General features: G+C 43.4%; 1 protein-coding gene and 1 non-coding gene across 2 annotated transcripts in view; one reads left to right on the top strand and one right to left on the bottom strand.

Annotated features, from left to right (window-relative positions):
- Positions 1-14010, bottom strand: part of ADPRM (ADP-ribose/CDP-alcohol diphosphatase, manganese dependent) — a 379713-nt gene that overhangs the window by 202030 nt on the left and 163673 nt on the right. Inside the window, exon 6 of the transcript XR_007473556.1 lies at positions 4310-4376. The gene's annotated coding sequence lies outside the window, so the exon portion shown is untranslated. The remainder of the gene's footprint in view (positions 1-4309; positions 4377-14010) is intronic.
- LOC125962617 (small nucleolar RNA ZL8) lies at positions 2080-2159 on the top strand. The gene has a single exon (XR_007474052.1). It is a non-coding gene; the product is annotated as a small nucleolar RNA ZL8 (small nucleolar RNA).

Here is a 14010-nt window from a genome sequence, read left to right as displayed (position 1 = left end):
ATCACACCTCAAGCCTCGCACCGGGGCTGTGCAGGGAGTGGTGATGCCGCATCCCTATTCTGTGACGGCTCTGAAGCGGCCCAGGAAGAGGCTGAAACAAACACCAGCTGCTCAGGCTCTGTCCCCTACCCCTCCTGTCCTCATCCTCGTGCTTTGCTCAGAAGCAGGCATCGAGGTAACGATATCATGACCCTGTCTGTGAGAAAGGCTCCAATGGAAGTTATTCTTACTTTAAAAAAAGACCACTTAAATAAAAATTCAAAAGTGAATTTTTTCATAGGAAACCTACTGGACTGGAGAGCTTGCTGGCTGCAAAGGCCAGAGCAGAGCCTCTGAAAACAGACCACAGGGGTGGAGGCCGGACCTGAGCCAGAATCCCAGCCTCCTGGAGACCACCTCCACTCTGTTCCCTGTAGGCGTCTTCATTACATTCCAAGATGGAGCTAACATTTACTTAATCCTGAACTATCTACACAGTTATATAAGTAGCTGGTGCTCATAAAATATGATCTCTACTTCCAGGGCTGACTGAAAATATATATATTAGAGGAATTTCCAAGAATCCAGGCAACTTGAGCACAAACATATAATTGTAAATCTCCCTCTGCATCCCATCCCTGGCCTCCCAAATCACAGTCACAAGTATCAAAGAAATACCAAAGTATAGGGAAATTACACCTGGAAGGTGAGAAAGAATGTCGCCCACACACCATTCACGCCGTAAGTTGTAGGCATGGAGTGCTGTGTTGTATGTTGTAAATGTTCCAATACTCCTGCCCTATGTAGAGAAAGCCTGTCCCGCACAGATACACCTTTGAACGGATATTCTCTTCCTGGGATCCGCTAACAGACAGTGATTTTCACACCCTTTCATCCACTGGGAGCTCCCAGACAAGCAGCACACATATGTACACACACAGTCTCTAATAATTTTTTACTGTCTCACTTTCAAAAATACATGAAAAGAATTGAAAGCAAGGACTCAAACAGATATAGGTACACCCATGTTCACAACAGCGTCACTCACAGAAGGAAAACATGGAAGCGACCCAGGTGTCCATCAGCGGATGAATGGATAAACAAAATGTGGTATAGACAGGCAATGGGTTATTACTCAGCCTTTACGAGGTATAACATTCTGACACCTGCTACAACATGGACGAACCTTAAAGTCATTATGTTAAGTGAAATAAGCCAGACGCAAGAGGACAAACGTTGTATGATTCCACTCACCTGAAGTACTTAGAATAGTTAAATTCATCAAAAGACAAAGTCGAATAATGGTTACCAGGAGCTGGGGGAGGGGGAAATAGGGAGTTACGGTTTAATAGGTACGTAATTTCAGTCTGGGATGATGGAAAAGTTCTGGAGATGGATAGTAGGGATGGTCGCCCAACAATGGAAATTTACTTACTTCCGCTGAATTGTATACTGAAAAAAAAATAGTTAAAATGGTAAATCCTACATTAAGTATATTTTGCCACCTTAAAAAGACATGGCCAGCAAAGGACAACCAGACACTTGAGAAAGCCCTCTGAAAGAAAAAGAGCAAAACAAATAAATATAAATAAGAAACCTGGATTCAGACACGACTAAAGGAGTAGAAGAAAAATCTGTAAATAGACTCTGGTGGAGTGAAAGGAGATACCGCCCCTACACACTGCGTATTACAAAAATAACAGCACACTACCCAAAGGGTCATTTCAAAAACAAAGAGAAAACTTTTGAAAATCAAAACATTTGATAACAAAAATTCAATAATAGAATATAAAGTTGGGGAAACAGTCCAGAAATGGACCAAAAGATCAAGAGGTAGAAAAGAGTGGAGGAAGGAAAAGAGTTTTTTTTTCAGAAATTACAATATCAAAATAATTGGGCTTTCAAACCACAGGGGAAATAAAGAAAAGGAAATCATCAAAGGAAATAATAGGAAAGTACTTTTCAGAACTGAAAGCCAATAAGTATCCAGATTGAAGAGGCCCAAAAAATACTCTGCAAGATGAATAACAAAAAGCCAAATAAGGCACACTGTTTTGAAATTTCAGAACCCCAGGGATAAAGAAAGGGTTCTAAAAATACCCAGAGGTAATGAGGACCTGGCTGGAATAGAGTTTCTGAGCGCTTCTCTGAGGATCTTTGAAACCACCTGATCTACTCTTATGCTTCTTTCCACCCTGTGTGGCAACTCCCCTGCCCACCCAGACTTGTTTTTTTAAAAGTAAAATTGGTATATAACTACACTAAAAAATAAATTAAAAAATAAAAATACCCAGAAAGGAAAAAATAATGGGTTATATGCTAAGGAAAAGAAATCAGAAACACAACAAGCCTCTTATAAGCAACATCAGACACTGGAATATAATGGAGCAAAACCTTCAGAATTCTGGGGGAAAGCTTACTGCCAGAACTTACTGCCTGGAATTTTATACCCATCTAAATCATAAATTGAATATGAGAAACAATACAGATGTTTTAAGACGTATATAAGGACTCAAAACTTTTCCTTGCCTTTCAGTCTTTCTTAGGAATCTACCAAGAATAAAAGGAAAGCTCTGAACATAACACAGGAAGTGAAGGAGTCCTAGGATAACAGCTGTGCTTTACAGTCTAATGCAGGCTCACATTCTGCAAGAAGACTTTTATGTCCCCATTTTTCTTGACAGCTAAGCAGCAGCCACTTGCATTATCTCATCTAATCTTCTCAATGAATCCTAAAAAGAAGACATGATTTTTCAATCCACGTGGTTTAAAGGGTATATAGGCTGTAAGTCAGGAGAAGGAACAAGTTTTAAGAGGAAGATAAGAACTTCTTTTTGAGATACACTCACACCAATATTCACAGCAGCACTATTCACAGTAGCCAAGACACGGAAGCAACCTAAGTATCCATTGACAGATGAATGGATAAAGAAGATGTAAGACATATATATACAACCCTCAGCCATAAAAAAAGAATGAAATAATACCATTTGCAGCAATGTGGATGGACACAGAGATTATCATACTAAGTGAAGTCAATCAGGCAGGGAAAAGCAAATATCATATTATATCACTTATATGTGGAATCTAAAAAATAGTACAAATAAACTTATTTACAAAACAGAAACAGAGTCACAGGCATAGAAAACAAACTTATGGTTACCAAAGGGAAATGTGGGGGAGGGGTAAGTTGGGAGTATGGGATTAACAGATGCACACTCCTATATATGAAATAGATAAACAACAAGGATTTACTGTACAGCACAGGGAACTATAGTCAATATCTTGTAATAAACCATAATGAAAAATAATAGAAAAAAGAATATAGACATATACATATATATGTATAACCAAATCATTTTGCTGTATACCTGAAACTAACACAATATTGTAAATCAACTATGCTTCAATTTTTAAAAATAAATTTAAAAAATAATAATTTTAAAAAAGAACTTCTTTTTGATACATTGAACTTGACAACAATTGGATATATGTATCTGAAGCTTAGGACAGAAGTCTGGGCTGGAGACATGAATTTTAGGAGGAAAATGAAGGTATGAGAGGGGATGAAAAAAACCTACGGAAATCAACATAATTTTAAAACAAAGAGTTGAAAATTGTAAGAGAAATGATAATGAATCAGAGAACAGATCAAAGCTAATAGAATAAAAACAGTAATCAAAGATGTATCAGGGCTTCCCTGGTGGCGCAGTGGTTGAGAGTCCGCCTGCCGATGCAGGGGACACGGGTTCATGCCCCGGTCTGGGAAGATCCCACATGCCGCGGAGCGGCTGGGCCCGTGAGCCATGGCCGCTGAGCCTGCACATCCGGAGCCTGTGCTCCGCAATGGGAGAGGCCACAACAGTGAGAGGCCCGCGTACCGCAAAAAAAAAAAAAAAAGATGTATCAGAAGAAAGAATCCATGACTCATAGAAATACCAAAAGCTAGCAATGAAAAGGTTTTCTCCATGTAGCTGGAAAAATTAATGAAAAGAAACCAAGATCAAGAGTTGTCCTAGTTAAATGTGTTACATGAAAGAGAGAAAAGGAGAAGAAAGAGGAGGAGGAAGGGAAGTTTCCAGAGACCAAATGTTGGTTATCTTTTAAGGGAATCAACCTCCCTACTAGTCTCATGCTTTCAGTGAAGAGGAACTTCTGTGAGGATAACACTCCTAGCTTTTGTCTCCACCTCTACTAATTTCTTCGCCTAAGAGTAGTGCTTTATCTGATATTTGCTTCTGAAAGAGGGAACTGAGCTTGCCTGGCTCAGCTCCTACTCCTGTCTGGTCAAATTCATAAGCTATAAAAAGTATGCATCGTGTCTCCTTACCTGCCAGGTGGTAGGAGTCCAACCTCAGGTGGAGATGTGCAGGTGAACTGTGACTCTGCCCGTGATTCTGTCAAAATCAAGAGGAGAGACTATAAGTGCCTTTGGCCACAGATCTAAAATCACTTTCTCCAATCGGCTTTAAGAAATGCACCTGACATTTCGATCTTCCTTTCCCTACCTCCTGTGTTCTCAAGTTAATCCCCAAATTTGTAACCCAAGTTAGTCCTAATTTGGGAGGGAAAGAGGAAATAACCTAAAATACCAATGGTTACCCACGAAAGATTACCCATAACATTAAGTATGAGAAAACAATGACAAAGTTCGCAAACTGCTAGTTCTTAGGCAAAATATAACGTTGGTAAATGTTCTGTTTGGTGATTTTAGTTGGCATATACAACGTTTTATATGGCCATGTAATTAGGCAGGCATAAGACGTGATTATAACACGTCTTCCTCCAAGGCTGCCTCACATTCAGGTGTCCTGCATAACCTCTGTAGAGGTTGAGTTTGCTACCCCTGCAATAAAGCAGTGATGACAGAATCTGAAGTTAAACAGAAGAGCTGTAGATCTCTAAGTACCTATATGGCTAGACCTGCAAGCCAAATGCTAACTGAAAAAGGAAGCTGCAGAATAATGCATACAGTAGGGTATCATTTACGTATGTTTAAACACAACATATTTTCTGAATTGCTGTTATGATTCATATGAAAGGTTTTCTTTTTTCTTCTCTCTCTAGAACTTTCTAGAATCTTTTCTATACACTCATGTTCTGCATTTCATGATGGTATGTTTATGAACATGAGAGACAAAGACACTGACCTCACCGAGCTTACACTCCAATAGGTAATAAATTACAAACAGATGAATGCACATGTCATATGACAGGACTTTGTAACTTATGAAGAATAAATAAACCAGGGCAAGGGTTTCCTCCTCTTCTGGTGGTTTGTGTAGGGCAGAACCATCATATAGGGGAGGAGGGGTACACTGCTGAGTGGAATTGGACAAAACTTTCAAACCGCCTTTCCAAATGGCCATGCCGACTTATAATCCCAACGGTAGGATAATCTTCCCCTCCCCCCCACCCCGTTTGATAGAAACCCGTTGTATCCATTTTCATTTCCTGGATTAAGTTGTGATTTGCCTCTTGATATTGTTTTCCTGTTGGGTTGTACAGTTGATTCGTGTTTCTCCTCCACAGACCCAATTTCTGGTTCCAAGTTCATCAGTGCTCCGACCACAGACCCCTTACTGGAAAGTGTCCCTGAAGCACTCCTCATGCTTGATGCAATCACCCAGGCTGTATTTCCATGCCGGCTCTGGGCCTCAGCAGGTGTCACCACTGATATCTTACTTAAGCCTCACCACATGCCGAAAGTTAAGTGGTAAGTATCTTCATTGCCCAGATAAGCAAACAGACTCTAAGATGATGAATTACTTATTTCAAGGTGCCACAGCAAGTAATTGCAGGAGTCAGGATTCAAAACCATGTTTTTTAAATCTCTAAAGCTTGTGTTCATCTCCCTTAAATACTCTCATTGTCAGCCTTTGGGAGCAAAAGCTATTCTGCTACAGCACTGGCTATTTCAAAGTTCAACCTAATTTAGATTGGCGCTTGGTGCAGTTCACATAAATAAAGCCTTTGCAGTTGTCAACAGATCTTCTCAGATCATTTCCTACCTCAATCCATTGCTAAAGCTGTTTGGTTCCTGAAAACCTTCCGTCCAGGTTCTAGGACCACCCCCTGAATTCTAGGTCTTCAGTTGCTCTCCATACTAGTTGACAGTAGCCCAGAATATTTCCATAAAATTTCCTTCAATTGTCACTTCTTTTAAATGCTATAAAACCAGGAAAGATGTCTAGGAGGGGTTTTTCTAGCTTCCAACATCATTTTCTTCTACACAAACATTTACATAAACATCAAAATGCCTGAAACCAAATTACATGTCAGTTACTTAGGTCCCAGACAAACGGTGATTACTTTTAAATCGTGCAAAATTTAAGATCACAGAGTTCTACAACACTGAGGTCAGAAGGAATCACAGCATCCACCCAGCCCAAGGATGGCCAATAGAATGCATAACTGGAAGTGATGGCGAGAAAGCTGGAGTCCCATCTGGGCTCTGCAGGAAGGAGTGCTGTGATCCATTAGCAATGTCTGCCCTGGACAGCTACAGAAGTTCCAGGCCTTTGGGGCAGCTGTTGGGAAATGCTGATCCAAAATGAACACTAGGGCTTCCCTGGTGGTGCAGTGGTTGAGAATCTGCCTGCCAATGCAGGGGACACGGGTTCAAGCCCTGGTCTGGGAAGATCCCACATGCCGCGGAGCAACTGAGCCCGTGAGCCACAACTACTGAGCCTGCGCATCTGGAGCCTGTGCTCCACGGCAAGAGAGGCCGCGATAGTGAGAGGCCCGTGCACTGCGATTAAGAGTGGCCCCCACTCGCTGCAACTAGAGAAAGCCCTCGCACAGAAACGAAGACCCAACACAGCAAAAATAAATAAATAAATTTATTTAAAAAAAAAAAAAATGAACACTAAAACATCACCGAGCTCAACCAGTTAAATATGATTTGTCCCACTCCCACCAAAGCAGACAGCACCTTGACACGAAAAATTTAAAAGCCCAGCTCTACTGAAACCTCTTACAACTTTCTCAGGCAGTCGCAGTGAACTTAAAATCTCAATCTAAATATCCCATGATATAGTGCCTTTTTCTCAGAAGAAAACATTTATTTTATTATATACACGTTAAAGTGGACTACAGAAACCCAAAGAGGAAACAAGAACACACAATTTTTCAGTGATTCTGCTTTGCCTTGTTGAAGTAAGTTCATAAATACAATTTTTATTAGTACAAAAAAAAAAAAAAATCAGTTGCTTTTAACCTCTTCCACCTCCCCAGGCAAGTAAATACTGAAAAAAAATTGTAAGGAATATTGGCTTGGAGGAGGGCCACTCAGGCCTGGGGTGTCCACACATCACCATGTGGCCCTACTGTCAGACGTGTGAAAAGGAGTATGTGTATTGTATATCTGTTTTCTCTAACCTTGTCCGAGGCATGCATTTTACGGAGGGAGAATCTGAAGCCCAGATAGACTAAGCCGTTTATCTATACACACACAGCTAGTTAACGGCAGAACAAGGCTAAGAATCCACTTCTCCTGCTTGCTCGTTTAGCACTGTTAGCCTACATAGCCCCACATGTAAATGACTCCCAGGCCGTCTACTTAGTCACCCATCACTCACCAAATACAAGGGTAGGAGGCACAGAATTGAAGCAGTACAACCTTGGGCAGCATCAAGATGCTCACAGCTGCATGGGAGGCTGGACCTGCAAACCGAGGGCTGCAGAGGACTCTCTGCCTTCCTGAGGAAGGCATTTGGAGAGCTCTGAGAATCCCCAAACTCGCCCGTACCATTGCTTTTAAACCTCTTCACTACCCCTGCCAGGAGTGACCATCAACTTCCTTTCTGAAGCTTTTTTTTTTTTTTAACAAAGAAGCATCTTTAACACTTCATGATCGTTACTACGCACAAAGCAACGGAGAACCAAAACCAATCCGAGCTCTCTCCTGCCTTGCCGTCTTTGCCCTTGATGTCTTTGCCCTTGATGTGCCCTCCAGGAGGATGGCCCCCTCCCCCCATCTTCACATGGCGGCTCCTCTCTTCACTGCAAATCTCCCTCCTTCCTCTTTTTTTAAATTGTGGTAAAATATATGTAATACAAAACTTGCCATTTTTAAGTGTACAAATCAGTGGCATGAAGTACATTCACAGTGTTGTGTGACCTCCACCGCTGCCTCTTTCCACAACTTTTTCATCACCCCAAACAGAAACTCTGTACCCACCAAGAAATGACTCCCCACTTCCCCCTTCCTCCAGCCCCTGGTAATCTCTAGTCCACTCTTTGTCTCTACGAATTTGCCTCTTCTAAGTATTCATATAAATGGAATCATGCAATATTTACCCTTTTGTGTTGGCTTATTCATAATGTTTTTAAGATTCATCCACATCGTAGCATGTATCAGAATTCCATTCCTTTTTATGGCTGAATAATATTCCATTTTATGAATACACAACATTTTGTTTATCCATCCATCCACTGACGTACACGTGGGTTGCTTCCACCTTCTGGCTGCAGTGGGCAGGGCTCCTTTCCAATGCTCACCTCTCTCTCTCACTTTCCATCACATCACCCGGCTTTATTTTCTTCATAGAACATATCACCACATGCAATTAATTGTTTTGTTTATTCTTCTTCCCTCCCCTCATCCTCCTCCCAATGGTATAGTCCACGGGAGCAGAGAACCTTTTCATTGCTCACTTTATAGCCAACCTAGCATCCTAACATAGGGGCTGGCATATACTAGATACGCAAAGAATATTTGTCAAATGAATGAATAAAAAAGCAATAATGAAATGCATAGGTTGGGCAGGTGACCAGACTCACTAACTTGCTAACTAACTCCCGCCCCCGCCCCATCACAGAGCAGGTCATACAGACTCATACTTTAGCAACATGACAAACTACTCCATGCCATGGCTCTGTGGGATACGATGCCTAAAGCAGAAGTCACTAGTGTTAAATCCTCAATGCCAAATATCTACGACATTATATGGTTGAAAGTTGCTGTAACGGCAACGTGGGCAAAAAAATCTAAGACACAGAAGTGCCAGTGAGTAAAAAGAAGTGGGAAGAAAAACGGAAAGAAGCTTTGTGCAGCTTTGTGCCCTGAAAAAAGGGCTGGTAACGTCCCTCTTACACCAGAAGAGAACCTCACTTAGCATAATTGGCCAGAGAGGCAGGTGGAAAAGTGGTCCAGCCTGGGGGGCTGTGGCACCACCTTCTGTTCTGGCAGCTGCCAAAGCCGTCACCTGATTTAACAGGTCTCTCTTTATCCCCAACGTTGAGGCCCACACACCTTCTCCCTGAGAGAGAATTCTGCCCACTGCTCTTTTCCCTGGGAGGGGATAGAGAATTTCAGTTCATGCACGTTGATCCCATTACCGCTTACTACATGGCTATTTCCTGGGGCAGCGAGATAATCCAAGTCTGCTCCTTCCCAGCACACGAGCATAAAACCGTAATATATGACATATTATGTCAGACACAGGTGCTGCCCAGCTCAGCATTCTGTCCCTGACACCCGGAGCAGGGAAGATTTTTTGAGCAACTCTAGTCCTTTCTTCACGTGACACACAGATGCCAAGTCCTGCTTTCCCGCCAGAGTGCCGTCGTGTCCCTGCTTCTACTCTTCCTTTCTCTCTGGACCACCCGCACATCATCCTTCCTGGTTCCACTAGCAGATGCCCACTGGACTCTTGCAGTGTTCTAGGATGTCTGTTGGGAACCAGAAATTTACAAATGAATGAGTTATGGCCCCCATAGGGTTCCACTGGACAGCAAAGGCAAGGACCACTTGACAGAGCGAGTAGGAACTACTTAGGCAGTGGGAAGATAGGGACCCATGGGGCAGATCTTGAAAGATAAGCAGTGTAGAAAGAAAAGGGAAAAGGATGAGGCAGAGAAGTGTGGGCATAGTTGTATATCAGGGAGAAAAGCCTGGGGTTTGGGGGGTGGGGGGAGAAAGAGAGAGAGAATGAGAGAGAGCGAGAAGGAGGATATATGAGAGAGGGAATTAAATTTTTTCTAGAGAAAAAACCAGGAAGCAAAAGAGTCAGCAGTTACTCCTAGAAAGGTTAACTTTGGCAATGAATAATAACTCCTTCAAATAGAATCATGAAGGAAGCAAATATAGGTAAAAATATAGACAAATTGGGCTTCCCTGGTGGCACAGTGATTGAGAGTCCACCTGCCAATGCAGGGGACACGGGTTCGTGCCCCGGTCCGGGAAGATCCCACATGCCACGGAGCAGCTGGGCCCGTGAGCCACGGCCGCTCCGCGACAAGAGAGGCCGTGACAGTGAGAGGCCCGCGTACCGCGCAAAAAACAAACAAACAAACAAAAATTTTTTTCTAGAGAAAAAACCAGGAAGCAAAGGAGTCAGCAGTTACTGCTAGAAAGGTTAACTTTGGCGATGAGTAATAACTCCTTCAAATAGAATAATGAAGGAGGCAAATATAGGTAAAAATACAAATTAAAAAGACCAAGGGGCATACATGACATAGATCGTCTCTGAGGGTCTCCATTATCTCTGTAGAGCCCCAGCTTCCCCCATGAGCTGGGAATGAGGAGATGACGGTGGGTTGGGTGGAGTGAGTGGAGGTCAGGGGCAGCCGCTGAAGAGAAAGTAAGAGAAGGTCAACTAGAGATAATTAAAAGATAAGCGAGCAGCAGTGGCAGCCCAGCAGAGGCTGAGAGGCTCATAAACGTGTAATGGAACCACTTCAGCATGGTGATGTGATTTTTCCCAAGTATTGTCCAGCAGCCCCAGGCCAGGGAGAGTGAAAACAAGCATTTGGATTGACACAGCACTGGGGATGGAGGTGCAGCTGTGTAAGGAGGTCAAGGAGCTGAGGGTGAGGAAGGATTGGATGAGAGGGCCCTCGAAGACATGGGTGATTAAATCTAGCCTAAGAAGGGGAGATGGGCAAGGCCAAGAGAGGTCTGACAGCCTGCAAAATCAGGTGTCAAATATATCCAGCACGTAGCCATAAGGCTTTGTATTAGTCAAGGTCCTCTAGAGACACAGAACCAATTCCTTATAATAAGTCTCATTATAAGGAACTGACTCATGCAATTATGGAAGCTAAGAAGTCCTGTGACCTGCCGACTTCAAGCTGGAGCCCCAGGAAAATGGCGCTGCAGTTCCATTCCAAGTCTGAAAGCCTGAGAACTGGTAGAGCCAGGACTGTGAGTCTAAGGCCACTGCCAGGAGGAGACCAGCGTCTCAGTGTAGGCAGTAGGCAGAGAGAAAAAAGGCTACCTTCCTCTGCCTTTTTCTTCTATTCCGGCCCATGAATCCATGCCCATGGGCACTGGATGATGCCCACCCATACTGAGGAGGGCCATCTGCTTTACTGAGTCCACAGATTCAAATGCTGATCTCTTCTGGGAACACCCTCACAGGCAGAAATGATATTTAAGCAGATATCTGGGCATCCTACGGCCCAGTCAAACTGGCACATAAAGTTAACCATCACAAGCCGGGTAACAGTAGCTCTTATTGTAACCCCAGGCATGTATGCACCAGGCGTTAACTCAGAGCTTTACGTGTATGGTTCCATTGGGTCCTCTCTCACTTTACAGGAAAGTAACTACAGCGCAAGGAAGTTAAGTCACTCTGGACTTGACTAACCCCACAACTCATGCTCTTAAACATCTGGCCCAAAGAGGTTGTAATGCTAGATTTCTGAGCATATTGTTTTGTAGGCTGAGCCGTCCCAAGTGATGAACAAGGTGTAGGAGGTGGCAGTGGACGTGGATTGCTGAGGTGAATGGAAGTTGAGTCATTGGGGCTGAGGACGTCAGAGCAATCTGTGACTGCAAAGTTGAAGGACTCAACAACAAGGGTCAGAGGGCCAGGAGTCAGGGACCTCAGAATCGCAGGAAAATTTAACCGTCCAGAAGGGTTCATGTGAGGAAGAACCAGCCTGAAGCCAACTGGAAAAAATTTTGCAAGGCCCGTGGAACCTCTGAAATTTGGCAAGAAGTGGCATCTCTCCCTTTGAAAGGTTCCCAGTTGGGTCAGGGGCTCCCAAGACCATCCTCGGGTTCAGTGATTCACCAGAAGGACTCATAGAACTCAGGAAAGCTCTGACACTCATGGTTATGGCTTATGACAGTGAAAGGATACAGACTCAAACTTGCAAAGGAAAGAGGTACAGAGGGCAGAGTCCAGGAGAAACCAGACATGGCCTTCCAGCTGCCCTCTCTCAGCAGAGTAGCCCAAACAGGACGTAATCCTCCCAGTAATGATGTGTGATAGCACCTGGGAAGTACTGCCAGCCCGGGAAGCTTACCTGAGCTTTCAGGTCCAAGGTTTTTCTTGGGAGTCAGTCACCTAGGCATGAAATACCCACATGACTGACCTTAGCTACCCTGTCTTCAGCAGTTCCAGAGGTCAAACTGCTACAGCATGGCCCAGGTCCCCAGGCAAACAGAGGCACACATTCATTATAAATCACACTGTAGCCATAAACTATCTGGGGTAGCCCAAGGCCCCAGGTATACAAGAACACTCTTATCAAGCAGAATACTCCGAGGACTTAGAAGATCTCTCTGGTCAAGGGCCAGTCCTTTCTTTGGAATGTGCAGGGTTGAAGCACCCCAAGCCCTCTGGGTTAACTCTTTACAGCACACCAGCACCAGAGACCAATAAACCTGATCTGTGATGTGAGACACCCATTCTGGCCCAGAACACCACAGAGACCTCCAGGGATCAAGGATGACCCAGTCACTTGCAGGTAAACTTTGCATTTAAAGTTAGAATGTTATCCTTTGAGTTTGGGGTTCACAATGAGCTCAACCTCTGAGGCTGATCCAAGGACTTTTCTACGTGAGACCATCCTATGCTCTCTCTGATCAAGGCTCAACTCTCCCAGTTAACATTAAAAAGAAACAAGCAAACGAATAAACTGACAACTCTCATGCCCAACCTTGGAAAACAAGTGAAAAGGAAGTCTCTGATGTCCACTAGACACACACAAACACACTGCAGTGAGGACCAAGAGACTTCCTCTCTACACTGTGTGCTGGGATCCTGTTCCTAAAAGCCCTGTGGATAGAACGCTCCCAGACCCAAACGCCAGGCTGAGAAAGCAGCCAGGAAGCAGCTGGTGTGCCTTGGTCTAACTCTGCAGTGGGTTCACTGGACACAACTGGGTTGGCCATTCTTTGGCCTCTAGAGGGTACAGTGAGCAGCAACTATCACATTCTCCTGGGTGCACAGGCTTGTAAAGAGTTGAAATAGAGATGGAGGCAGAGATAGAGACAGAGAGAGAGATAGAAATAGAGGTTTCAGCGGACGTTTTTGCTAGCATAGCGTTTCTGTCATGCACCTGCCTTCTGATACGCCTTGTTTTCATCTATGTAAGATTTTATTCTTTTTTTATTGAAGTGTAGTTGATTTACAATATTGTGTTTCAGATGCACAGCAATGTGATTCAGATTTTTTTTGTGGGTTTTTTTTGCAGATTTTATTCCATTATAGGTTATTGCAAGATATTGGTATGATTCCCTATGCTATATAGTACATCTTTGTTGCTTATTTATTTTATGTTTAGTGGTTTTAGTAGGGAAGAAAGTAAGTGGATCCTTTGCCCCTGGCATTCTAGACCACGGACAGCACTCAGCTCATCCTCTTCCTGCTGTAGTCCCCTTGCAGATCTCAAATCAGACAAGTGCTCCCTGTTTATTACACACGATGGGTAACCCTGCTGCGGAAGGATACTTCTATTATGGAGGTAAAACCCATGGGAGTTTGGCTGGCTACTCCTTTATCTCTACCTTCTGTTGACCAACTGTGAGACTGTTCTATTCCAAATGCCTTTGAGGAAGGTTGTCACAACAGTAAAGAAGGGAAAAAAAGTAATAAATCCATGCTCAGCTTTCACGTTTCAAAATGAATGTTTGAACCCAAGGCAGAGGCAAAAGCCTGAGAAAGGGATATTGGAGTTGCAAAGCAGAGCCCATAAAAACCCAGCACAGAAAGCTTATTTCCAAAAAAGTAAGCAAGAAGAATTCATGATCGGTTAGAGCCAGTTTAACCACCACTCATATTATATTAAAATCCC

The sequence above is a fragment of the Orcinus orca genome, chromosome 19 (genome assembly GCF_937001465.1).
Source record: "Orcinus orca chromosome 19, mOrcOrc1.1, whole genome shotgun sequence".
NCBI lineage: Eukaryota > Metazoa > Chordata > Mammalia > Artiodactyla > Delphinidae > Orcinus > Orcinus orca.
This window is presented reverse-complemented; position numbering and strand designations above follow the sequence as displayed.